Source organism: Syngnathus typhle, linkage group LG7 (genome assembly GCF_033458585.1).
Source record: "Syngnathus typhle isolate RoL2023-S1 ecotype Sweden linkage group LG7, RoL_Styp_1.0, whole genome shotgun sequence".
Lineage (NCBI taxonomy): Eukaryota > Metazoa > Chordata > Actinopteri > Syngnathiformes > Syngnathidae > Syngnathus > Syngnathus typhle.
The window spans coordinates 15,967,650-15,995,485 of NC_083744.1; the positions used below are offsets into that span (position 1 = coordinate 15,967,650).

General features: G+C 41.1%; 1 protein-coding gene across 1 annotated transcript in view; it reads left to right on the forward strand.

Moving 5' to 3' along the window:
• LOC133156403 (multiple C2 and transmembrane domain-containing protein 2-like) overlaps positions 1-27,836 on the forward strand; it is a 180,157-nt gene that overhangs the window by 144,800 nt on the left and 7,521 nt on the right. The window contains exons 28-29 of the transcript XR_009714858.1: positions 8,310-8,442; positions 11,344-11,441. The gene's annotated coding sequence lies outside the window, so the exon portion shown is untranslated. The remainder of the gene's footprint in view (positions 1-8,309; positions 8,443-11,343; positions 11,442-27,836) is intronic.

Genomic DNA, 27,836 nt, shown 5'->3' on the forward strand with positions numbered 1-27,836 from the left:
GTGGCACCGACGGGATTGAGGAGAAGTGAACTGTGCTGCCACGTGGGATGACAGGACGAGCCACCCCATTAGGAAGCAGTGAGACAGACAGGCACCAGCACACAATCCGGCCTGTGTTGCCAGCTACAAATTACTGGCTCCCTCTTTTTCTGTCAGCTCATTTGTAAAAAGCAACCAACAATGACAAGGTGATAAAAGGACATTGTGTCAACGGTTAGAGCGCTGGTGAGGCTTTAAGATACAGCAGACACTCTTTTATTTGGAAAAAGTTGATATTTTGTTGGGTTATGAATTCAGAAATCAACTGAGAGTAGAACTAGCTAAAGTCCATGGAAGTTCAAAGATGGCGTGTTTCACTTTACAGCCTGCTACTAGCATGTTGCTAATTTTTCACTTCAATTTGTATTTTCCCATTGAAGGTGCTTGATGAAAGCGTCCATTTGCGCTTTTCGACCGACACAGTGTAAACTATCTTTAACCTTTTACTTTAGTGTGATTCTTCGCAAGTCTTTCTTTCAAAAGGTCGGTAAGCACCGGTTTGAATCGCAATCTGTTGCAGCAGTCTGCTCGGTCTTTTCTTACTTTTGTGCGCCGTTCTCTCTACCCTCTTTGTCTCCCTGGATATCGTTATGACGTTCAGCCGCAACAATAATTCTTCTGTTCTAATTCATATCAATTAGTACGGGACGCTAATGCAAACTGACGGCACAGTGCTCCTTGAAAGGCCTGCAAGGATGTTGTGGCGGCAGCACATCAGTGTGCAGCCAAAAGCCACCCTCTGTTCCCCTTTCTTCCCCATTTCTGTCATTCAGCGCGCAACAAGGGGCTCCGGGCCGAGAGGACAATACCGGTCGGAGCCAGTACTTTGATAATTAGTTATTGATTGAGAACAATGACGGGGCGCGCACTGCCGTATTAGCTCCGACGCCAGTAGGTCGCGACACCGAGAGCCGGCCATCAAGCGAGCGAGGCCAAAACACGCCTGACTCCCTTTAATAAGATATTCCTTCATGTTTTTTCCCCCCCGCTTTCATTGCTCTCCTCTTTTTCCCCGCCCTTTCTCCTCAGGCATGTTAGCGTTCAGGCTACGCAGGGGTCAAAAGTATTAATGCCTGTGCACAAATGAGTGTCTGATGAAGGAGAATTTAATTAGAAAATGCCCACTTAAGCTTCTCATTCCACATGGCTCTGTTTTTCCTTCTTTAACTATTTCTCTCCCTTTGTTGTCTTTGAATATACGAGTCCCAATAGGATTTAGAATTTATATATATATATATATATATATATATATATTATATATATATTGTATATATATATATATATATATATATATATATATATAATGTATACAATATGTATATATTATTTAATATTATTTATTTATACATATATATATTTTTATATTTATATATATAAAATATAATATATATAAAATTATTTATATATATAATTATATATATATATATATATACGTGTGTATATATATATATATACACGTGTATATATATATATATATATATATATATATATATATATATATATATATATATATATATATATATATATATATATATATATATATATATATATATATATTACAAGACAGGTTTGAGAAGCCTCTCTAAGTGTCTTCACCTGATCTGTGGCCTGTAGGACACTCCTGGCGTCAGTGCTAGGCAGCATCACTTGAACAATGGGAGGACTGTCGGGAGCGACAGCGGGACACGTCTCTCTGACAGGAAGGGAGGTAGGAAAGGGTTATGGGGAGGGGTGTGTGTCTCAGAGGCTAAACTGCTTTGCTGGAACTAATTAAACAGATGAAGTTGTGACATGAATATGCAGATGTTGTTTACATTTTACCATATGGTATTATTTCAGGTAATAACGCTGCTGGAGCGCCTCGCCGCTCATTAATGCGAGGGGATGGGGTGAAAACGCTGTCTATCAAGAGACACCCCGAGCGAGCGTGTTGGAGGAATCGGATCAGACCGACGCGCAGGTGTCCGCGTCCGAAAATAGAAGCGCAATTAACATACATGTTGAAAGACACTTCTGCTTGATTCAACTTGTTAGCATCGCAACAAGCGGACAAAAAAAAATGTCGCTGCCATCCATCCGCACATCACATATTTTGTCTTATTTTAAATGAGTAGTTTTATTTGATACTTGACATCAATTACCATGAAAAAGTTCCTTGCTCGATAAATTGAATGTAAACACTGCTTGCGTGCGTGTGTATCTATTTCCGTTCGACATCATATAAGGTCGCTCATAGTTGAGTGACAGAGACCTTCCTTTACAATATTTTACTTTGAACTGTATCATAATTAGAGCCATCTCATCTACTAATTGCAGTTACAGCAATTGCTTTCATGAGAATCAAGAAATATTAACAACGTAAGCCGCGTACTGCACCTGCTATGAACCCAGTCTTCATTCTCAATGCACAACCTGCATTTGACCCTATTTTCCCAAACTGCTGAAAAGTAGCGTAGCGGCCCGGAGTTCTTTTCCTCCCGCTGTCGGCGTGCCGTGCAATTCGGCCTATTTCCCCCCAGAATGGCTGCTGAGAGGTTAAGAGGGAAGGGGGCCAATGGAGTCGCGTTTAGTAAGAAGTGCAGGATCACGGGGGCCAGCTGGTGGGGTGATGGGAAGCGTAATTGTGCCCGCTGTGCCGATAGAGGGTGGCGGGGTGAAAGGATGGGGTGAGAAGCCCCGGAAAAAAAAAAGGGGGAGAGGAGAGGGAAGGGGCGGGGACACCTCAATTACCTGTGCTCCCTCTGACCCCTGCTCTCCCTCTGTCTCTCCACGCCGTCTGAGAGGCGGGGCTCTTTTCCACATGCACAAATGCACTCGCTCCCTTCCTCCTTTGTTCAACTCGTACTGGCTCAAATCAAAACTTCCAATCGAATCCACACGTCGAGATTTTTAATCGATTATTAAAATGTGAGAGAACCCACACGATGATGGGGGGGGGAATAAATTCATCGGTGACTAATACATCACGCCACACATAGCCAGATTTGGCCGTAGTACCGAGATTGACCTGTGAGAGGCAGTATCGTGCCACAGGGCATCCAGATGGCCGGACAATACCAAGAAGAAGAAGAATCGACTGATTGAGTGGCAGACACTTCTTCTCCTTGTTATTTCATTCTGGTTGAGTGACTTTTGTAGCAGTTAACAATTTGTTTAAATTTTACAATAGTTTTTCAAAGTTTTACCATTTTTCGGCCACAGCTGGATAATCTTTCGAAACATCCAAAAATCGGGCCTTTTTTCTGACTTTGATTTAAAAGGATGGAAACTGTTTCAATTTGATCCAGTTGTTGATATATATATTATCCCCCTAACCCAAATAATAACTGACGTTTAAAAAAAAGGGAGGGGCTCCATTCTTTGTCTTTACCAAAACCAAATCAAATAGAATCAATTTCTGTCGCATAATCACGTTTGATCCCGCAACTGGGCGAGCATATAGGAGATTAAAAGACACGCGGCGGAATAAAAAGCGCATTTACTTGAACTGAGCATTCCTCTCAAACATTTTCTGCGCCTCACACGAGGCTGTCGCGGTCGATTTGGACGCCGCCGCCGGGGGGGCTCTGGTACAGTAAGTGACAGAGACGGCTGCAAAAATCAATGGCTGGCAGGAGTGTGATGTCTTAATCAACTCAGTGTGTGCGTCTTGTTCAGACAGGAAGACGCGGACGTGTAGACAGCGCCCGGCCTTTTGTGAGCCTGTCAAGCCGGGCCCTCAAAAGCAGATGAAGCTGTCAGATTATTAATATATTTATACTGACAGGGGCACTCCTTTCAGTGCCCCCCCTATGCAAAAAAAACAACATACTCCGGGCTTCAAAGGCGGCGGGGCCACGGGGTTGGACGCGAGGTCAGAGGACAAACACATTTTGAAAGCAAATTCTCTTCCTGGCGCAACCTGTTTTTTCACTGGTGGCGGCGTCTGCGACAGCGGCGGCCATTCAGCCGCGTCTTTGGGCTGAATTGGCGGCGGCTTTCAAAGCGCCCCGGCCCGGCGGCCCCCGGTGATCCTCCGCCGAGCCGGGCTGACAGTCTATGTTCAGGGGTCAGAGCACCAGGCCCGACTCCCAGGACCCGCTCGCTCGGGCTCTACCGTCGCAGACCTCAAATTAAAATGTGAAAAGCTGAGCTACTGAAGGCATTCCTCCAACAGACGCTCCCCCCCTCCCCTCCTGTGGCATCTTGCTTTCTCTATGACAGCTCCTTGGAGAATGCTTTTTCTCTTTCATGTTCCTTCTTTTAGCTCAGTGGTCGCCAACTTTTTTTTTGCAATATTTTGACAGACCAGCACAGAAATGCGAATCAGTTATAAAAGATAGCCATTACTCTGATTTTCAGTATTCAAACATTGATTTGAATCTCAAGTAACTGAGTTCAAGGCATCATGTTGAGAGGACAGAAACAAAATAACTGAGCAAACGTTCACGCTTCAGCTGCATTAAATAGTCCTGGAAGCATTGTTGCGTTTGAGTGTCTACTGTATTCCGGGGAAGATGGAACTTTTGTAAAGCAGTCAACAGTCACTTGGAAGGGTTGAGTGGGTATTATGAGACAGATTTAATAAAGTGCTGATGTACGGGTGGCACGTTGCCTTTCAAGACTTTGTAAATGAAAATGAGCCGGTTCCTATCTTGTTGTGCCTGTCCTGCTTTTCCGATATAACTGCTGAAATTGTCTCTGAAACGCAGCTTCAAAGTGAAACCAACTAAATAATATTTAATCTTATCGTGCGAGCCAGTACGGAATGTCCTGCCGACCGTGACTGGTGGTTGGGGACCAGCCAGCGCTTTAAATAATTGAACAGCATGTGAACAGAGTTGTCAGAAGGGGACTACATACTTGATCGACTGAGCGCAGGCGCGGCGGAGCCGTCAACGCCAGGCTTTAAATTCGATTTTCTATGCGCGTTCCGTCTGGAGCCAGTTATTGCCCAAGCTAGATGCGTTTTGATGGATCAATTATCCATTCTAGCATGTTGCCGGGCCAACGTGATGCCCGACTATGACACCTGTCACAATCTTCTATTAGCGGGGAAAGGAAATTGAAATAATTTAATGACAGCTAATTTGGTCTTTGTTTTGAATCTCATTATGCCCCCCCCCACCCCCCTCCTCGGAGTAATTGTGTTTCTACAGAGGGAAAAAAATATGACTGCACTCAAAGCAAAGGAGCTACTTGCGCTATTAATTTGACAGTGCAGCAAATGAACTGTTTTATCTGATTGAAGAGAACAAAAACTTTGAAAAGACTTAACTTGTCCAAGGAGAGATGACACGAGGAAAAAATAAATATGACTGATTGAAGAAGAAGAAGAAAAAAAATCAAGGTACCGTATTTTCCGGCCTATAAGGCGCACTGGACTATAAGGCGCACCTTCAATGAACGGCCCATTTTAAAACTTTATCCTTATATAAGGCGCACCGGACTATAAGGCGCACCATTAATGCATCATGTCAGATTTTTTATCCAAATCAAATCATTCTCCATTTTATCTTTTTTATTTCAACTTCAGACGTAACAAATTACTTTATAATCATAAAATAATGATCCATAGTCTTTTTGATTCATGATTCATAGTCTTCAGCGGGCCACTTATGATTGATTTCATGACACAATGCTTTGGGCCAGTTTAAATTTAGGAATTTGGTCCATATATAAGGCGCACCGGACTATAAGGCGCACTGTTGGTTTTTGAGAAAATTTTAGGTTTTTAGGTGCGCCTTATAGGGCGGAAAATACGGTAGTTTGATAATTATATTCAAAAAAAAAATAATACACATCACGATAATGAATTATGAGCAAGATTGAAGCAAATCATTAGCACCTAGCATCTTCCCGTTGGCTGCCAATGCTATGGCTAATGATGCGCTGCATCACCAAATTCATCACCGTTTAATCTCAGAGGTGTTGAATGCGGTATTGTTAATAATGACAATATATTGAAATTGAATCTTAGCTAAACTGTTTCATCCCCATCTGAATATTTGCTACATCTTGTTAGCACTCATAGCCTACTGACCAATTCATCTTAATGTTATGGCTAAATTTGTCACATGTGATTTATGACGCAGTTTTGTTCCTTTTTTCATTTTTAAGTTAGCATTGAGATGTTTGGGGGGGCGATACGCTAACTGTAGTTTACCAAGCGTTAAACTAATTGAGCTCAGTTGAAAAAAAAATAAAAAATTGAATTTTCCACGATATATGCTTGTGGAAAAAGCAGCGTGGGAGCGTCTTACCGGTACATATGTGCCTATACTTGAATTTGCAAGTTAAGAGCCTTATTGGGATTACCCGGGCTACATTCCTCTCATCACTATCATAAAGAGAAAGAGGGAATAGATGCACGTCCCCCTTCTTCTTCTTTTTTTTCCTGGGATTCAGTAAGCTCTCTGTCAATGCTTGTGGGATTGAATTGCCTTGGATGGCTCCCCTTCATTCCGCAGAATGATCTCAGACCTAATTTAGCGGGCAGCTCAGGATCCAAAGCATACAACTCTGCATAGAACGTGTGAAATAGATAGAGCGAGCCATCCCTCAGATGTGCTCAAGTAATCTCCAGCCAGCGCCGGTCCGGCAGGCCTCGCCCCCTAAAGGGATTGATGCGGTGTCAGAACCTTTGGCTCCGGAGGTCATCGTCTCTTCTCGCCCCGGCCCAATCGGACAAAAGCCGAATTTCTTTCTCCGCCGCTATTCGTTTCTCCTTTTATTTCCTCTCCTTGAATTCATCAGCCAGGGGGAGAGAGCCGTGAGACGTGAATGAAACATTTTCATTAAAAAGGAGGAGAAGAACGAGGCCAGATCTGATCTGAGCCAATGACATCCCAACCTTTTTTTTTTTTCCCCCTTCTTCTACTTCTTCTTCTCACTTGCCCCAGCTGTCACTCGGCGAAGGCCGATTGAAATCAGCACCGTGTCACGGCCGTCATATCTCCCCGAGACATAAAACATGCAGAAACATCAATAAGCAACAGGGCCGCTGACAGCTTTCAGGCTACGGCGGTGGGGACCAGGGGAAGGTTAGGGCTCTCGGGGGCTGTACGTCGCCGCGTGCGGTTGAAGTGTCGTCTTCGGGCTTCACCCAAGACAAGATAAAGTCTGTCGGGTTATCGCCCGGTTCAAGTTGCTTCTCGGACAACCGCGGCCACGGGGACGTGCCCTGTCAGACAATCCTTGCGTGCGTGTTTGTTGGAGTTTGAGTGCGTGGGAAACGTTTTCCCGTTTGAAATGGCCGTCGTGTGTCCGAGACGCTATTAATGCCCACGATGCATCCTTGTCACAGTTAGAATAGCTTGATTCATGGAACATAAATATAGATAGGGAACATATATTATTGCTTGTATTGTTATTGCTCCATAGGTATATCATGATAGGTATTAAAATATAAATTGAAATGTCAACCTTCAATGAAAACCAAGTATTTAAAAAAAAGAAATGTTTAGATTACAACAATTTAAAAAACAGACTATATATATATATGTATATATATATATATATATATATATATATATATAAAACATAAATACTATTTAATATAATTGATTTTATGTCATTGATTTATTTTCCAATTTTGACCCATTCTATTATTAATATTATTATTATTATTATTATAAAATATAAAAGGAGGTTAAAAATCAATCAATCAATAAATACACATGCGTTCCCGAGTTAGGGTTGTATTAATTCAATTCAGTCAAAATAACCAATTAAAAAGTTCAAAGCTATTACAATAAAAAAAAAGATTAAAAAAATAATAATAATAATTTTAACCAACATCTGGTGGATTGAAATTTGAGTTTCGCTGTTCTTCAGTTAAATCAAAATACAAGATTCATAGATGTGCTTCTAGTTAAAAAAAACAACAACATTGTTTTCTAATCACACAGCGAATTGTGTATGAAAGAGTATTTCCCCTCCGCAAACAAGCGTAATTTACTGACCAGTGCTCGTAGAAGAAGATTGATAACAAACGAGTGGCCCCCATTTGAGTGTGTATTTAATTGCCTAATGGGCGTTAAAGGTTGGTGTCGTGTGGCATCGTGTGACACCTCCTCGAGCTGCTTGCTTGCTAATGAGCTCAAGTTTGGAGCTCGGCAGGAAGTGCTGAGTCCTCCTTTTCCTCTCACCTGGTCACGTCTACCTGTAAATAAGACTTAAGTCATTAACGTGACAGACTTTTGGCACAAGTTGCAATACGCCTCCTAAAAGCTGAACTTGCATTTCAAATGTGACTTCTATTGTCTGTGTGTGTTTTTTTTTTTCCCCAGCAATTTGTGTGTTCTAACTAGCAGCGCCTCGCAGCACTCCCCCATGTTCTGGTCCATCTGCCTCCTGTCCATTGATCAGCCTTCCAGGGGGCATCAGTCTGTTTAACATCTGCTACGAGTTGCCGAGGCTCAGGTAACCGCGCCGCCTATTGATCTCGGCGTCCACCTGCAGCAACATCTGCTCGGCCGCATCGTCCTTTTTGTCGGCGCTCGTTTCCCTCGGCTCGTCTGGTCCACTTTGACTCGCTCGCACAAAGGACTACGCGCGTCTGTTCGCGCGGCTTTTTACATTGTTCCTGTAATGAAGATGGAATTAACCATTTCGGAGTGGGCGTAGTATGAAAAAAAAATATATATATATATACTTTCTTTAAAGTTGACTTTTATTCAAATGGAAATATTAGTCTTGATATAGTGAGATTTTATTTTGCTTGGAACTGCAACGAGACATGACTATTTTGAATTTATTACAACTAATTCAAAAATTTAAATTAAGAAAAAGATGTATATTTAGTTGAAATCTTTTCAAGAGGAAATACTATATTTATAATTGATCATCAAATAGTATCTTAAAAACACAAATTCCATTGCTTTATTAATAATATCTGGTTGAGATTGGTAAAAATACACAGAACATGCTTCATCATTTCAAATAATAAAGCAAATTGGATTATATGAATATTTGGTTGAAATCATGAAAATGAATTCACAATTATATATGATCATAGCATGCAAACGGGTGATTATTTTAAGCTCAAATTCATATAGAAGAAATCATGGAAAAAAAATATTCTGGAAATGACTGCATGTTGGTATACCATACAATAAATCTGCAAATTAATTTAAAAAAAAGCCAAGTGTATAAATACACATCTTTTATATAGTGAATACTGAAACTGGATGTTGCATAGAAAAATGCATATTTACAGTTACAAAGAATAAAATAACTTCAAGGTCCAATATATATATTAGAGATTACAAACATTTATATGAATATAAATATGATATTAATACAAATTTACTGTTGGTCTGAGAATCATCTTAGAATTTGTCTCCAGAGCTCCGAGGGGAGGAAAAAAATGCAACCGCCGCCGAGCTTGTTTAATTTGCTCTTTTGCGTGCGGGGCGCAGGTTAGTTCATTTCAATTTTTGATTTCAAAAGCTATCAAATACACCTCGTGCGAGGAAATCAATTTTCCCAGCCGCCCCGGCTTTTGTGGCAAAAAGAGCGGCCGGCATTGGGGGAGCGGCCCCAGTCACGTGACCCAGTCAGAGATTAGTCGGGGAAGGCCGCGTTGCCGCCACCTCAATTACGCTCTGCCTCTTGTCATTTACCTCCAGAACACCTCATTCATATTTAATTCATGAAAGACTCGGCGAGATTAATTGTCATATAGATGACGTGGAGCAAACACCGCAGCCGGCGTTCCTCTCATTGCCTGGCATTAAAAAAAAAAATTCCGATTAAAAACTGCATATCCGTCGAAAACATTGATTTTAATTGTAAGGAAAATGAATGGGTGGCTTGATTTAATTGTCTGTAAAAGTGCGACTGGCAGCGAGTTTGAGTCTTTCCACGCTTCTCGATACAATCAGTGGCAGTCTTTCATCCGCATATCACATGCACAATGAAGCCATTTTGATCACAGCATTACACTCGCAATTATAAACTTTTAAATGCGTGCGGCGGGATCATGTAAAATCCTTTTTGATACATTTGACCGATTGTTGACATCGTCTCGCTGCATGGATGTGAGCATATTTTACAATCTCGTTAATTTTTTTTTTTGTCGTTCCGACTCAAACCCAAACCTCCTTTTTAGTCAAAGCAAAATATAAATATATTCAGTAATCAAAGAATGGATCAACCCCAGCGACTGGAGAGGAGGCAATTTGCGGCCATATCATGATATTATATCCATTAGACGGCGTGTGGGTTTGAATGCGTGTGCGTGTTATTCTATGGCGAGTTCCCATGACAACTGTTTTGGGGCGAGGCCTCGGTGGAAAACCAAGCTCAGCTGTCATCGCTTCACCTAAAAGCTTTGTAATTGCTCTCATTTGCATAGCACAATTAAGTGTGTTAGCTCACAGCAAGAACAATCAACCTCCACTAAAGACGGGGGACGCTATAATTATTATATCAGTGGATTGCGAGAAGCGCCTCGTTGATGAGCCTGTCAAGCTCCATTCCTCGGCGCTGCGCAAACACTCGCTCTCCGACGGATCTGTGAAGCTGTTTGGAATGTTTGGACTAAAACTGACTACCTTGTTCATCGGCGTTATGTTCCAGAGCAAAACATTATCGGTGAAAATATGTGATATGAAAGTTGCGAGAAGAATGTACATCCGTCTGTCTCTGCGGAGTCTGCGGGTGAGTGTTGGGACGTGAGCTGTGGCTCACAGCAGCACCTGGGTTCCAGATTACCAGCCACCTGAAGTTGTGCAAATGTCAAATCAATACAGATTTCCATATATTTCAATATTTTTGAATTCTAAACACTTATATTGATCATCATTATTTATTTTTACCATTTTACGCATATACGAATGTATAAAATATAAAATGATGATGAATTGTCAAAACTAGTTTGTGGCTTAGATTGGACCGCTGCAAGCTATAATCATAATTACAGCTGCAAGTAGTGAATCGTCAACATCAATTTTTGGCGCCGTGTTTTGCTTTGGAGATGAACACATCTGCAATACCTGCTTCCAATTTAGACTCATTTGAGTGGATTCTCTAAATGTTGGAAATGGTCCAAAATGGCGGCTTCAAACAAAAAAAGCTTCTTGTTCATTGTCGACTGTACAATAAATAAGTTGGTCAAATAAATCAGGCATCACATGGGTGCTTCCATGTGCAAATTTCTCCGCGTACCTAATGATGTGTCCTGTCAGTGAACCACTTTCACATGCGTGTTATATCCGTCACCGTTTTGATCCCGCGGCGCTCTCGGTCGTGGTCGACCGAAGCCTCGGAAAGGTTACGTGTACACGGCGTGCTCATCATTGTTTCTTTTCTTTCCCTTAGACGTTCGGGGAGTCTGTAATGAAGAGCTCTTGAACTGCCGGGCGGAGACGCGCTGAGATGAGAGTCCAGCAGGACGCCCCTTTTGGCTCTGCGGGATGGTAACACACACACGGATACACTCTTATTGTTTGATAAATCGCAGATTCTTTTTTTTTCCCCCGCTTGTTCCAGCGTGTTTATTGTGGAGGGTAACAGCCTTGACATGTCGCCATGCAACATTTTCAAAGCGACACGCATGAAAGCAGGTGCTTTCTAAGCTTTATTATCAAGCCTGTGATCACATGCTGCAGCACATCTTTGCCTCCGGGGCCCTGCCGTGTAATGGAGGGACCAAATAGCAAGCTCTCTCCGCACAGCCCCCCCCCCCCCCCCCCCAACGTAAACTACTCAAAGACCAGCATCAATTTTAATTTGTATTTATCCTGTTGATGCCCCCTCCCTTTTTTTTTTTTTTTTCCCTCGCCGCACAAATTACAGCCATCATAGCTGTGATTCCAGCAGCCCACGCGGCGCGCTATCAGAAAATTAGCACGCGGCACAACCAGTGGCGGGTTCAAGGTGTCACAACACAATTATGCTACGACGGCGACCTGACGAGCTCTGACTGGTCGCCGGTTTTGTGACAACTAAGCCTGGAGGGCTGGCGTGTCTGTCACATGCAGGGGATACATTTAGTCTCCTTTGTGGGTTCGTCTTTCAAATCACATGCTCGCACATTAAAAAAAACAATTGAGATGATTAGTGGGTGTGTCATGAATACACTGTGTAGTCAATTATTAAGAGGAGGCTGTTTTTCTTTCGCAGTAAATATTTGTTATACTATCTTTTGAAATGATTAGGATTTTGTCAAACGAAACCACTTTGATGACAACGATATTTGTTTTTATTGCCGTGTTAAGAAAATACAGGTACGATACGAAATCTTTTTCATTGTAGTATTAAAAAAGCTTTTGGGTAACCTGGAAAGAAATGTAAAACTATTTTGAATTAAAGTCGTTCTCTTAACCTTGCGTGAAAGAAGCACTGTATTTTTTTTTTTAGGCTTAAGGTTATCTTGAAGATTTTTGGGTCGTATGTTTGAAACAAAATAAAAATTGCAAATTTGAGATTAAAATCCAAATTTTACAAGAATAATCTAGGACATCATTTAGATATAGATTAATAATTTAGTCATAGATTAATGTTTTCGCAGTATAAAATGAATGTTGGTACGGTTGACATATTTCATACATTGGCGAGACGCGCAACTTTGCAAGAATTGTTTTTATAATATGAATATGACCAATTTTTGGGCGTGTCAGCATTACATTATCCCCAGTATCAGGAAGCAATTGTGTGATCTTAAACCTTCATTCCATTCAATCCTACTCGCATAAATATTTGGTCCACACTGTGTATCAATTCGGCTTCATCTTTGCGGTCAAATTCACGGCAACCTCCCCGAGAGGCGAGTTGACTGCTGTCTATCTACGCGTGCGTGTCATTAATAAAATGAAGCCGTCAAGTTGAAAAAGATTCTGCGCTGTAGGAGTCAGCTCACGGTGACTTTCAATCAAGCCCTAATCCTAGCGTCTCATAAAAGTTGGAGCGCAAAAATGAAAGGAAGCTCCTCACTGTGCTCTCGGTGTCAAGCCATTAGGCTGTGTGAAATGAGGTGCCACTCACCCTTCCCAAAGCCGTCCATACGGCCGACGCGCCGCTAAAATACTACGCGGGCTCAACACTGTCGGCTGGATAGAAACATAATTGTGCTGCGATGGTCGTCGTGCGGACGCTAATATCCTCTCACAAAGACTTGAAGAGCATGCAACATCCAAGTCGTAGCGGTTTGATGCCACATTGATCGGAAAAGCGTGGCTTTAAAAGACAGAGGGCCTTCAGAAAATTGTGTCAAATGTGAAATTCAAATACAAGCGGACAGACGGTCGGATCCGTCTTCATCGACTTTGAACCTGTTTGAGTTCCCGAAGACACAAGTTGTTTTTTAAATATAGAAAACTGTTTTGTATAAAAACGTAAAATCATTTTCAGAAAAAAATGGATTATATCGTGTAATGACGTGGCCGAGTGAGCTAAAGTCCCGTCGACCGGTTTGTCTGTGTGGGAGTGTCTGGATGTGAGTTGTGGCCTACAGCAGATTTTCAATTTGTGTCAGACCTTTCAAATAAATGGCCAACTGTGGTTTTCCTTGCCCACATGTGAGAACGTTACACAGTATCTCCAATCTCTCATTTCTGTTCACTCGAGTGGTGTTGCACGTGAAGCTTGATAGTAATAACTCACAAGTCAACACACCGCTGTATTGAGTTGCGAACTTATTTCTGCTCAATAGCGTTATAGATCTTTCCGGGAATCAGCTCCTAATAACTACGAAGGCGTCAAACAACAAAGATGTGGCCCGATAGTGGATTTACCCAGAGGTGGTACGCCTGTAACAATGAGGAGGAAATAAAGCTAATAAGTGTCACTTGGATGTGACAACACATTCTACATGCTTCTTTCAGATCTCATTTCCATTGGGTAGCCGAGAGATACCCTGAAGCGTGCCTGTTAATGGGCGCCTCCATCAGCCGTGCTGGAAACAGCCCGCCTCATTACTCACTCCGCCACAACTGTGCCCGGGGGGTGGTCCTTTTCCCCCCAGAGCCTGTGCGTGTGTGTACTATGTGTGAGTGCCTCAGTGGCGAGTTTATTTCATTTATTTCAAGGAAATACAATTCAAGTCGGTTTTGTTTTATCCAACTCAGTCACTAAGGATAGTTTCAGCGGAATTTGTGTTTTTGTAGTTGTTTTTGTGGGTTCCTTCCCATTGACTGACAAATTAACTTGACAACTTTTAAGGCAGTCCTACTTACTCATTAACCAACCGACTAACTCTGGTTTCTGCGTTATCCTACTCTTACCAACCATTATAGTTTTTGTGACCCTACTCACTACCCAATTGTCATTTTAGTGTCATCTTGCTATTATCTATCACTGCGGTTGTGTAATCCTCCAAAGTAAACAACTAACTACAGTAAATGTAGCATTAGCATAATTTGCTACTAACTCACTGTAATACTTACGTCACTTACTGTCGTTTTTTTTGTAGTTTGACTCATAACTATCTATACTTTTAGTGTAGTCCTTTGAACTAACAAACTAATAATGAAGATAGTTTTTGTGTGATCCAACCAAGTAACCGGGTTTGAGCAATTTCTGTTGTTTTGTGTAATGTTTGTCACTTACAACTACTAGCTAGCTAATTTTTAGCATAGTCCAGGTAACTACCTGGTATGTACGAGTTGTTGTGTAATTCCACGAACTCACAATGTAGTTTTTGTTGCAAGACTAATTTTCACACAGTCCTCCTGATAGCTACTTGAATAGTTTTAGAGTAATTGTAGTGCAACCCTACGGTCTCTGGCCTAGCGTCGTTTCTGTGAAAAGAATGTTTTACATGCTGTAGACAAGCAGCGCCCACCACCTGATTGGCCGTCTGATTCTACAGCACTCGCTTTGCAATTCAGAGTGAGTTTCACGATTGGTGAAGGTGCCAAATACTCGATGTAACCTTTCCTCCCTCCCCAACCTGCGCAATGAATATTTTAAGAGTGAATTTCTCGCCAGATCCACCTTTGGAGCGCCATTTCCCTTCTAATGTGAGCTCCTCTACATGATTTCTTATCTCTCTCTCTGGTCACTGGTTTCGATCTTTCTTGACAAAGTCAACAGGGGGCATCCTTCATCTGTCAAAACCAAACATCGGAATACGTTTCATGCCATTCGCTCCTTTTCTTCGCCTCCTGTTTGTCACCTTGCCCAGATGATCATACCTGGCCAATGTTAATCAACAAGAGAAGAGATAAAGAACGAGCGGCTGACCCTCGGACCACTTGGACCCAGCCGGAGGGTCCGGCGGCAGCATGGCGTGCCGCAATCTGTGAAGCAGATGGCTGCAGAGAGCGGCAGGTCTCAGCCTGGCTGCCTCCGAGCTGCCCCGTTTAATACCTTCCTGTATCACAGACTTGTTAATAGTCTGGGCAAAAACTCACAGGGCCCTGTTCACTGAAGAACAATAGCTCCCGTCTGCTGGCTCACTTATTTTGTGAGCTCCATCCCTGGTGGCAAAATGGTTGCTGCTATGCTGTGTGCCCTTTGTTACATGTTTTTGTATTTCCTGCTTGGACTTGGACAGTACTGGGCCAAAGGCTATGAGTGAACAACTCTAATATATATATATATATATATATAGATAGATAGATAGATAGATAGATAGATAGATAGATAGATAGATAGATAGATAGATAGATAGATAGATAGATAGATAGATAGATAGATAGATAGATAGATAGATAGATAGATAGATAGATAGATAGATAGATAGATAGATAGATAGATAGATAGATAGATAGATAGATAGATAGATAGATAGATAGATAGATAGATAGATAGATAGATAGATAGATAGATAGATAGATAGATAGATAGATAGATAGATAGATAGATAGATAGATAGATAGATAGATAGATAGATAGATAGATAGATAGATAGATAGATAGATAGATAGATAGATAGATAGATAGATAGATAGATAGATAGATAGATAGATAGATAGATAGATAGATAGATAGATAGATAGATAGATAGATAGATAGATAGATAGATAGATAGATAGATAGATAGATAGATAGATAGATAGATAGATAGATAGATAGATAGATAGATAGATAGATAGATAGATAGATAGATAGATAGATAGATAGATAGATAGATAGATAGATAGATAGATAGATAGATAGATAGATAGATAGATAGATAGATAGATAGATAGATAGATAGATAGATAGATAGATAGATAGATAGATAGATAGATAGATAGATAGATAGATAGATAGATAGATAGATAGATAGATAGATAGATAGATAGATAGATAGATAGAATTTTCCGCACTATAAGGCGCACCGGATTATAAGGCGCACTGTCGGCTTTTGAGAAAATTGGAGGTTTTTAGTTGCGGAAAATGCGATGTGTATATATATATATATATATATATATATATATATATATATATATATATATGTATGTATATGTATATATATATATATATACGTATATTTTTTTTAATTTGTTATTTTTTTATTGATATAGTGAAACAAGATGATAATGCTTATGTGAACGGTTTTACAAACTGGTTAATTAAGACCCAAAGGCAAAGAAGAGGAGGAAGTCATCAAGCATTTGCCTGACTTCGGTTCCTCCACCTTTGCTTGTTGTTGTTTGGTTTCGGTCTACCGGGCAGCTATAGCAGAATCCGCCTTCCCTCCTCATCCTCCGTGGCGTCATTGTGGATGAAGAGTGGCAGGCAGCAGAGTGACAGACTGCCCCCAGAGATGACACCTGTCACCAAGGGGAGCGCTGCTAATCTACAAGCCTCATTTTGTTTGAACTCTTTGTCACCTTGCCGTCAAATCCTCCTCTGCTCAGCCGCTTGCCAGGTTTTTTTTTCCCCTTCCCCTCCCTACCGCTTTTTTGGCCCAATCTCAGCATGGCGCACTAGACAGAAAAGCAACACGAGCCTCTCTGATGGCTCTGAAATATCACTGCTACTTAGCAATAAGTGTTTCCTAATACATGCACTATGAGTTGGTTTGAAAAATGTCATAACTGTGTATTAAATGCATAATTAACAATCATTAATTGCTTTCAACGGTAAGTGGGCCCACTAAATAGCAAGTGCCACACATCTGTATTGTCTCCTGTACACCAAAATTGAGCTACCTCCATTTGCTATGAATTTGAATCCCCTCTTGCCAAATAGTGAGACTACTCCCCCCACAGCTATAAATGGAAGTGGCTACCGATGTTTGGTAACATTTTAAACATGACGTAAACAACTTGAACATAATTGAGAGCGAACTGTAAATCTCAACTTAATGTTAGGCGACTTTATTGCTCATTTATATGACACTATCCATTTATTGCACTTTAAAATACAATTTTAACTGTAGGCTTGGTTTTTTACCTCTTTATTAAAGATGTAGAAGATTATTTGACCTGCAACATTACAGAAGATTTCAATGACAGTTGTACATGTGTGTGCAGCTTTTTCGACCGGTTATCCATGTATTATTCTTTTTTTCCAAAATCCGTTTTCTAATGCATTTTCGACCGTGTAAAACCGGCCTTGTACCCCTGCGCGAATGACAAGGAGGAGGCATCCCTGTTCAAATGTTTTTATTCCCCAAACAAAGCCCCATTCATTCATATTGAGATGTGTCTTAGTTAAATTGATCTCAATAGAAATGCAGTCTGGAGTGGAACGGTCTCTATGGAGCAGCACACTCCGCCCCCCTGGCCAAATATCTATATTGTCCACTTCTACAGACTGCGCTTTGTAATTATAATATAATTCATTATGTCCGTGCAGCATGTGCCACAAAGAGGGTAGTACCCCTCCCGACGCGCCCTGAAATCCTCCCGCACTGATCAAGCTGAACGTGCACATTGTCGTTTTTTTTAAAAAAGTCGGCCCGCTTGGAAATCCCCTCTCGCACACACCCACCGACAACAATAGATTTCCCCCTTTTGCTTAATAGAGATATCAGCCGCAAATCTGACAGCTCACAGCGGCCTCGTCCACGGCTGTTGAGAAATCTATAGCACGTTGACAAGCCGGCCAAAAGAGCATTCATTCATACCATAACCACTATATTCGATTATGTTTTTAGTGTTATTACTCCCGCTCCCAAGTGTGGGAAAATGTTGAGAGAATGAAAAAAATAATTCGCATTGAAAATAGTGTTAATAAGCTACACCTATTTATCATTTAGCTAGGAGAATAGTAGCGGGGGCGGGTCGCTCACTATTTGGCAAGCTTGAGTTTTACATTTGTTTTAGCACAATTAGCTAGTCCAAGCATTAATTCGCTGTTTCCATCAAGTGTTCCAAATGTGTTAATAACCACTTTATAAACAATTTACAAAGGTATATTATGAAGTTTACCACAATTGGCCAGTTGCGCTTACAGCTAGCAAATTCAGTAGTCTCACTATTTGGCAAGCATGAGGCGAGTCTTGCAGTACCCAATTGTTTACCTTGCAGTTGAAGTCTTGATGAAATGTTATCGAATGTATCAATTACCCCAAATCATGTTTAATTAGCTGTTCCCATGTCTAGCTAGAAGTGGAGCCATTTTTTTCAATGCCTCTATTAAATACAATTATCTTTTCCGCACACATTTTCAATGGCTGTGCCCCAAAAAAAAATATTGGCTTGCATATAATTTCACTTAATCCTTTTGCTTATTATTGAGAGTAAGATGCAGCAGTTGACAAAGATAAAAAAAAAAAAAAAAAAAAAAAGCTCATCTCCATCCAACACAATAGCTGAGGTTAAATACAAGGTTGCATACATTTTCCAGTGTATTCATATTGAAATAAAAGCTGCAATAACTGTTGCTTATTGCATAACAATGTGTATTTTTTGCATTGTGAAGGCAACCGGTAAATGCGAGAAATTAAACAATTGCGATGTAATTTTTTTCAATTTCTAGATAAATGACAAATGAAGTTACATTCATTCATACCGAACATCACATTTACATCCAGATATTTGCATTTTGACAGCATTCCGTCCTGATCAAACTAAAGTCTGTACCATGCTAACTTGGGCGCTATCTTTTTCTAAATGAGGTCAAATATAAAACCAAAAATAAGTTATAAAATCCCCCATACAATATCTTTGCGCCTAGTGGGAAAGAAGTCACAAATCATTTTTTGGCTTGTAACCAGAGCGTGTCGAAAGAGAAGCACTCGTCTTTGAGTCTAGAAGGAGTTCCGGCCTCCCATCGCACACCGATCCAATTAACACCCCGCCTGCCAATCCCTGTCGGGGTCATACGTCGGCTCCCGTGGCGTCCCTCTACCTGTCTGCGCCGCTCTCCATGCAATCTGGAATTAACGCCGCGTCTCACCTGGTCACGCGGACGCGCCACAGATTAGACCGGTGCGGCCGGGAGATACGCCCGGCTCTCCAAATGAGGGCGCGGGGGGTTAAGATTCCAAATGCAGCGGGGGCTATTGTTTTGCAACTTCTTTCTTATTCATTAAACTCTGAGGTGAACCCCCCCCACACCAAATTACCTTTTTTTTTGTTTTTTTTAATTCTTCCACGAGCCTGATAAGAGATTTTATTTTAATGAATAGCCAGAAGTTAGCAGTTATCGCTAAGCTACTTGGGGGCTAAGTAGCCTACTTCTTTTGTGAAGTAAAATAATGTATTAAAAAAAAAAAAGATTGCATGTGAAAGGTTTAACACACATTATTACAATGATGGGTTTAAGTAATCTTTTGCTTTCACAGTTTTTTAATTAAATAAGAAAAAGACTTTCATATAAAAATAGGCCTATTTACCGGTAATATTTAAAACAATTTAAATTGCTTTTTTTTAATCTTTTATTCTCATCAGATTTTTGGGGCCAACTTGAGTAAGCAAATAGTGATTATTAAAGTTAAAAAAAATGGTACAAACTGGGAAATTTGCCATTTTTTGTTAGTTCAACGGTCGTCATCGAAAAAGTGGAAACTGTCTCTAGTGGTCCTCTGTTGACATAACAAACCGATACAGTTTGATAGAGGAATGCGTTAGTATTGAACACATTCAATATCACTTTAAACCATTGCAGCTCGTCTATCTGCCCGAGGCGAGCTGGGGAAAACAACATTATAGGCCAGGGGTGGGCAAACTTTTTGACTCGCGGGCCGAACTGGGTTCTAAATTTGGACCGGAGGGCCGAACCAGGAGCAGATGGACGTAGTGTTTGTGTGAATTAATATAAGCGACCTGTAAAGGTCATTGCATAAAAGATTTTGGCCTTTAGTAGGTAGTAAAGCATGGATATTCCAAACAAGTTTTTTGAAAACAAATGCATTTATTAACAGCATTAAAAAATAATAATAATAATTCACTAAAAAACTGCTATCAGTGATTCTCATAAAATACGAGACTGTTATTATGAATAACAGTCTCCATCACTTCAGTGCCTGGAGGTCAGATTAATGAAAGATCTTATGAGATCACATCAAACGGCAAACATTCTGACCAAATATATTATCTTGAAGAATCGGTGAACGCATACATCCAAATAAAGTAATCAAAACGGCAACACGGTGAGGGGTATCTGAAAATCAGAGCAGAGTTTTAACTCACAAACACCTTGTAACAGAGGTGAGGAAACGAGAAACACTTCCTTAAAGTAAGCCTTAAGAACTTTACAGGTTAAGATTAGTCGCAAACAAGTGGTGCATCAATGTCCTTGAGCATCCTGCATTGTTTGAAAACGAGAATGGTCGCTAGTTTCAATCCCTGCGATGTGTACAAATCATATTCAAAATGCCTCCCCTTCATTTTCAGTGGGAACAGTGTTGTTGGTCTCCCTTTTTTGCTAGTGCGTCATAGTCTGGAGTAAAATTTGTTGTGGCAATTCTTAGGCGAGATCCGAGGTGTTGGTCCGTTTACCTCGATCTGTGACGGGTTGATGTTGACGTTCATGTGGCTGAACGTCACGTCGCGTACGTCGAGCCAAATTGGCCACTCTCTTTTAAATGCTCGGCACTGTGTCCACCTTGGGCGACTCATTTTAATGGAAGGATTCCAGGGGAAGGTTTGTGGGTGGCTTTAGCGCAAAACTGCATCTGAAAGCTCAGCGCGCGAATTACAAGAATGCTGTCGTCACAGCCCACGCTCTAAATTCGGGACTGATACAAATAGAGCGCGAGTGCGCCAACTCCGTACTACTGAGTACGTATACGCACTTGAGTGTGCACCGAGCTTTCTGACACGGCTTCCGGTAGTAAATGGGCAGGCGAGCGCTTCCCCCATCTACTGGGGAAACGCAGTCATTGCAGGCAAAATGACCAAAAAAAAAAAGTTTAATAATACAATTTTTTTCAGGGTTGGCGGGCCGGATTAAACGGTCCCGTGGGCCGGATGTGGCCCGCGGGCCGTAGTTTGCCCACCCCTGTTATAGGCCATCTTGGACACAGATACATCACGCTACCTTGGGATGTTCAAAACCATTAACATCAGGCAAAGGCCTATCACTTTGCGGGAGTGCGCGTTGTATGTGAAAGGTTACACTCACCTCAGCGTGTCCCTGAGGTTATTAAGACAACACTTGTGGAATCCGCTGGGCGTGTTTTAGCAAGGAAAAAAAAAAAAGCCTTTTTATTTGACTGCAAGTCAACGACACAAACATGACCTAAGTGCAGCTCAGCTTGTCTTCACCGCCATGTAATTGGGATTTCTTAACAGTGTATTGTGTACGTTGACAGGAGTTGCAAGTTGATTGCCCTACATGGGTGTCTAATTGATTTAGATTAAAAGAAGATGGCTTGGGATGGTTTTCTGCAGGGAAATAGAAAAAAAGATAAGCTTGGTTTGGTTTCGCTTTGCCCTGAAACTGAACAGTGTATATCTCACATGCCGTGCCGATGACATCATCAAGATGAAGTGCGGGTTGAACAACAAAGTACGAAGTCAAAGCCGGAGAAAGTACTCTCCTTCGCTTCTCGCCGAGCTCCACTACAAAGTACAACCAGCGGATCCTCCCGCCCGGCTCGCTTTGATAGTGGACCGGCCCGCGTTATAAATAATGGATTAAAGCATTTACAATGCAGAGAAAGAGATCTTGCTATCGGTAGAATGAAAATTCTAAGGAGGACAAGGAGGGGAAAGGGGGAAAAAAAATGTTAGCGCTTTGCAGTCTTGCGCATAAAGGAGCGTCGATTTTTTTTTTTTTTCTTCTCGCATTGTGCGGGTTAAGAGTGTTTGGTTTCCCTCCCACTTCTTCTTACATTTTGCGCTAGCTTATTTTTCTGGCAAAAAGGTGTTTGTGGTCTACTGGGACCACTTAAAAGTTTATGCAGAGCACTAGCCAAGTTGGACACAAAAAAAAAAAAAAAAAAAAAAAAGGCCTTGAAGTCTACACACACTGGCCCCTTTCTCAGAGGCTCTCAGCTCCGGCTTGGGGGGGAGTGTTGTTGGTTTACGAGAGGGAAAATAGTCCCGGCCCTCCGCAAAAGTGAAATGGGATTAAGGCCTTTGTTCGCTCCACAATGGTGAGGGGAATTAGCAATAGTTGTAGGCACTTAGAAGAGCTCTCACACACAAGCTTATCCCAGATTTTGCACAATAATCATTTGAATATCAACAGTGTTTTGCAACTACAGCGCTAATGTATAAACCTCCCTTTAGGATATCAAAATCCAACCCCCTCCCACCCCAAAAAAAAAAAAGAAAGAATTTTAGCCAGTGCATGCATCTCAAATGTTTTTGTTTGAGAGATTATTAAATTTGAGCACATTTTCATTTAAATTTAAATTAGTTTTTTCAAATGTATTCCAGTCCTCTTGGTTTGTGGAATTTGTGCTTGTTGTGATTTTAGCTCTACTTGATATTTTTTGGCAAACGAGAAATGCTTTTGATGTTGATTATAAATTGAGACAAGGAATTTGATACTTTAGTCTTGTTCTTTATATTTGTTTCTTTTCAAGTCGGTTCTCATTGGCTGGATTGTCCAATATTGACTCGAGTGAGGAATGCCATCAGGAAAAATCCAGTTGTTGTTGTTGTTTTTTTTGTGGTGCTAAAGCAAGACTCTGGATTTAGTTTCACAAGAGCTCCTGTCTCATGACTTATTCATCACAACATGGCCACATTTTAGGAATTTGCTGTTGTCTGCAGATTTTCGACCGCTTTTCTTTCGCTTACTATTGCTGACTCCAAAAAATTGCAAAAAAATTTGGATCTCAGTTATTAGTGCAATTATTGACAAAACATTGACTCAGTTTTGTTTGTTCTTCTGCCAGAATGAGTCATTTGATGACATTTTCTGGAGAGTGATATGCACGGACTAGTTTTTTTTTTTTTTTTTTTTAATGCCCACGCACTGAACACGTATTGTCCCGATCACAAAACATTGAGTGAGATCAGCAGACTTGTCAAGAGGCCCCGGCTTGAATATGAATGATGAGAGAGGAGCAGGGTGGTCTAGTCCGAGCGCCGCTTCTGGCTCTTAGGCAGGTGAAAATAAGCTCCACTGTCCCCGCCAGCTGCCTTCATCTCCACTCGGCCACTTCGCCACGACCAAAATGGACGTTGCCGTGCGGGCATAGCTCGTTTTCAAGCCCATTGCGTCTTGAGCTGTCAAACCCGAGAAATGAAGACATAACGCCTTCCCCTTCTTCCCTTTGGCTGAATGCCCTCGAGTGTCCACATTGTATCGGCGTGAATGTGGCGACTACCATGCGCAGGATGAATAAAGTTATTTGGAAGGGGGCGGAGGGGTGAATAGGATGTCGTGAGCCCCCTCGGCTTTTTGAGGACCCCGCGGTGCGGGGGTCACGGCCCAGCTGCCTTTTAGGGGTGAAAGGGACACCAGCGGGGCCGAACGGCCTCGCCAAAAGAGCAGACAAAAACCCCGACGGTGTCAAATAAAGACATCCCAGATTGGACGTTGACAGATTCTCAACACCCCCCCCCCCCCTTTCCTCCGTTGCCCGAGTCGCTCGACGCACTTCACACTTTGAATCTTGGCTCAGATTTGTATCAAGTGTCCTGGTCAGTGTCCACTTTTAAAATGTAGACTTTTGGTTTTCCTTGATTTCTTTAATTTATGGGGTGCTTTGGTGATTTCAACCGCATTTCCTCACAGGTAGGATTCCTATTTAATTTTCGGCTTTCTTTTCTAGCAAAACAACCAGTGTTGGAAATAATGGCATCGCTGTCTCTTCAGCAGAACATTTCCAAGAGACAATCTGTCTCGCTCCCACAGGTCCCATCACTCCTGTCGTGGCTTCCTGTTCATTTTCCGATTCACTACAGTCACTTACAGTCTTCAATTTGTCAGTACTGAATGTGCTGTCAGTCCCGTGAGGTCATTGCGCTCGGCCTTCTAAAGACCGTCCCTCACTCCAAATTAAAGGCGATAGAGCCTTGCACTTTCTCGCTCTTCCAATAAAGCTTCATTTTTGAGAAACAGTCCAAAACATGTTTTGGTAGAAAATCCAGTAAGACTTATTTTTTTTGATTCAGTATTTTAATCCTTGTGAGGTGCTTCATACAGTAAATAAAATGGACGTCCTTACTAGCCAAGGTCCTCTCAATGGAGATAGGGAAGCAGAAATTTCTTCCAGCGGGCTGAAATTGGCCAGGCTAAGTAGGCTAATCATCAGGCCACATTAGAAGGAATTGCCAGTTGATTTAAGCTGTCAGCAGCCAGCGGTAGGTAGCTCAGGTCCGAAGATGCGGCCACCTCCGCCGCCTGGGGGTGAGCAGGGGGCGGGGGGGAGTCAAAGACAATTTCCATGGTAAAAAAAAAAAACGCCGCTGGAGAAATCCCAGCGACGGCCCCCGCGAGATGATCAGAGAGTGCGACGGGGCCGGCGTAGCGAGATGGAAGTGTACAAGTGTACAACAAACGCTCGGTTCCGGTTGCCGTGCGCTAATCGTGTTGTTTTCACGCGTAGCCACAGGCTATGATAAAGAGACAAAAGACGCTTCTGACAAGTGTGCTGTCAAAATGGGAAATATGGACTATTATATGTGTCAGCCTGTAATCACACACACATACGCCGCACAAAGAAAATCGTCGTTTTTAGTTTGGATTATTTTTTTTTTGCTTTTACTCTCCCTTTCATCAAATGTGTGTCAAGTGTCATCAGAGCGCTTTATTCATTCATCACTGGCTCCATATTTAAATTCATTTTCTTTCAGGCTCCTTTTCTGTTTTTTTTTTTGTTTTTTTGTTTTAATTTCTGCATACGTGCAGAGTTTGCCGGGAGACAGATCATTTGCGGCGAGAAGAAAAGAGATCAGTGGCGCGCCGGTGGTTTGTCTGATGAGCGACGAGATGAAGAAGCACTTTTACAAAAGGAGCCAAAACGCAGCGGTGACAAGCGTGTTCATCTGACAACGTTTACGTCACTCTGCATTCGACGTGACAACACTGACGTGTTTCGTTGCACACGGAAGCATTTGCTACAGTTAGTTTAATTTTTTTGGCATTATTTCTTTTTTTTTTTCATTATAAACTAATCAACAAGATTGATTTCTACTGTTAGGTTTCAGCTTTATTTATGTTACACAAATTTAGAGGCTACACTGAAAAAATGTTTTTGTTGAATCCATTTTATTTGGTCAAGTGCATAAAATATAATCATCTGGATTGAGATAAATTTTTAAATCACCTTTTGTGCACGACCTGAATAAATAATTTTGGATAAATTCAACACACCATATTATTCTTTTTAATGCACTAAATAATAAGACAAAAAATCATGTAAATAAAGTTGCAATTAAATATAAATGAAAAAGTTGGTGTAATTATTTTGAAAATTAAATCTCTAATGATCCTTATTTGTCACAATTTTACCGACTAAAATCTAAATCGGTAAGGTACGTTATGTATTTTTAAGTAAAAAAGTCTTTACAGGCACAAACCTACAACATGAGTAAAAATATAATTTTGCAGGAGTTAATTTTTTTTCAGTTTTGTCCAAAAATCCAACAATTGCTCAATTTCATTTTATATTTCAACTTTCATTGTTAAAGAACAGAAATATACTTTATCCTGGCCTTACTGTGACTTATTTTGAACATTAGCGCTCGTGTGTTGATGGGGGGGGGGGCTTGTAGTCTGTTGTGAGTGTGAGCCCCCACGTAACAATAGATAGCGAGGCATGATGACTTATTAAACAGAGCCAACCTGCGGCGTGCCTTTTTCTCATTACCTTTTCAATTCCCTGCTTTAGAAAGGCGTCGGGTGCGCTGACCAAACTCTTGCCGTGTAATTCTCTCTCGGCCGTGCTTTCATCAGCACTATTGGCTGGAGGAATATGAAGCTGATTTTTATCTATCCGCCTCTATAAATTCACAAAAAGCCCTCGAGTCCCCCACCACCACCACCACCAAAGCCTTCTCCCTCATATGGAAGACATCTCCATGATGTGGTCGCCACTATTGCTGATCCCCGCTATCCGATAAAGCTCCCCCTCTCCTTTTTGTCAATGATTTGACAGGCATCTGACATGAGCCTTAGACAGACGGTGCTTTTTTTTTTTTTTTATTATAATGCACTTGTTTACACCACGCTGCTCACATGAAAGCACATCTATCTATTGCATCGCACTCTTTCTCACGATGGGGGACATATATTGACGCCTACAGATTGTTGTAATTCGATAGGACCCCAATTAGATGAGTACTAAAAGGAGAGTCAAAATAAAACCTGTGCGTTCATATGTAATGTTCACTTTTGATATATTACCCCCTCCCCTCCAAAATAAAAAATGGAGTGCTTGTTATGAAATGAATCGTTTCAAAGTTTAAAATGCAGAGAAAATATTGAACCCCCATGGTATTTTGCTGAACGGTCAAAAGTCTCGAAACATTTCTTTTAATCTGTTTTATTGTGCGTCAAATACAGATTTCACAGATTCAGAGAAAGAAATAGATCGGCCTAATTGACCTTTTTTTGGAAAGAATAGAAAATCTTAAATTGGAATTAGATTTATGTTGGTGCTCATGTTTTTTGTCATTTAATTATTAATAATGTTTTGTATTGTGTTTTTTGTTGATTTTGCTGTAAAGTGGGTCACGTCCCATTTGGATAATCTGGAAGGAAAAATTGATAAATTGGGATTACATTTATTTTGATGGTCATGTTTTTCTTCATTTACTTCAGAATACTGAGTTGCTTTTTTTTTAAGCTATAGAGTGGGTCATATTTACACGTTTGAAAATCTAGACGGATGTTTAGTGTTAGAGTTACGGATACATTTATTCTGGTAGCCTCACTTTTTCCTTTTCATTTAAAAAAAAATAAAAATACTGCCTTTTTTAGTTGAACTTGCAAAAAATCGAGTAAAAAATTGACAAAAAATGTTCTCCCCTACTTTCTTTTTACGAATTAAGTAAAACAAGATTTGCAATGTGTTTTGATGATTAAGTGTAAAACAAGTCACACTAACCCATTTGAAAATGGAAATGGGGATTTCAATTTCCTGGAAGCTCTACCACCACTCCACTAATAAACACAAAATCAAGCATCACGCAAGTGACAAATGCCTTAAAATAAAAAGTACTAGCAGTGCTAATAAGACAGTTGGTGTCACACGTGCTTACTTTGAATGTATTCACTTCTCATCTGCTCTCGATTGCTTTCTGGCACTTTTGCAGCAGTATCCTGGCGTAGTTCTCTTTGAAAGTCTACAGCGACGGTGTCACTTGTGGGAGGGGAGGCAGGGGAAAGAAAAAAAAAAAAAACTTTCATCATGCATGGCTAGCTAATCAATTGAAATCCAGCTGCCTTAGCGCAGCCACCCACCCATATCCCCCCTCCTCCCCCCAAACCCCAAACTAGGTTGTAACGTCGACTCGCTCTGCTTTCATCAGCTCAGCCTGCTCTTAAAAAGAGGACTCCTGTTCTGATGAATTTTTCAGTTTGAAACA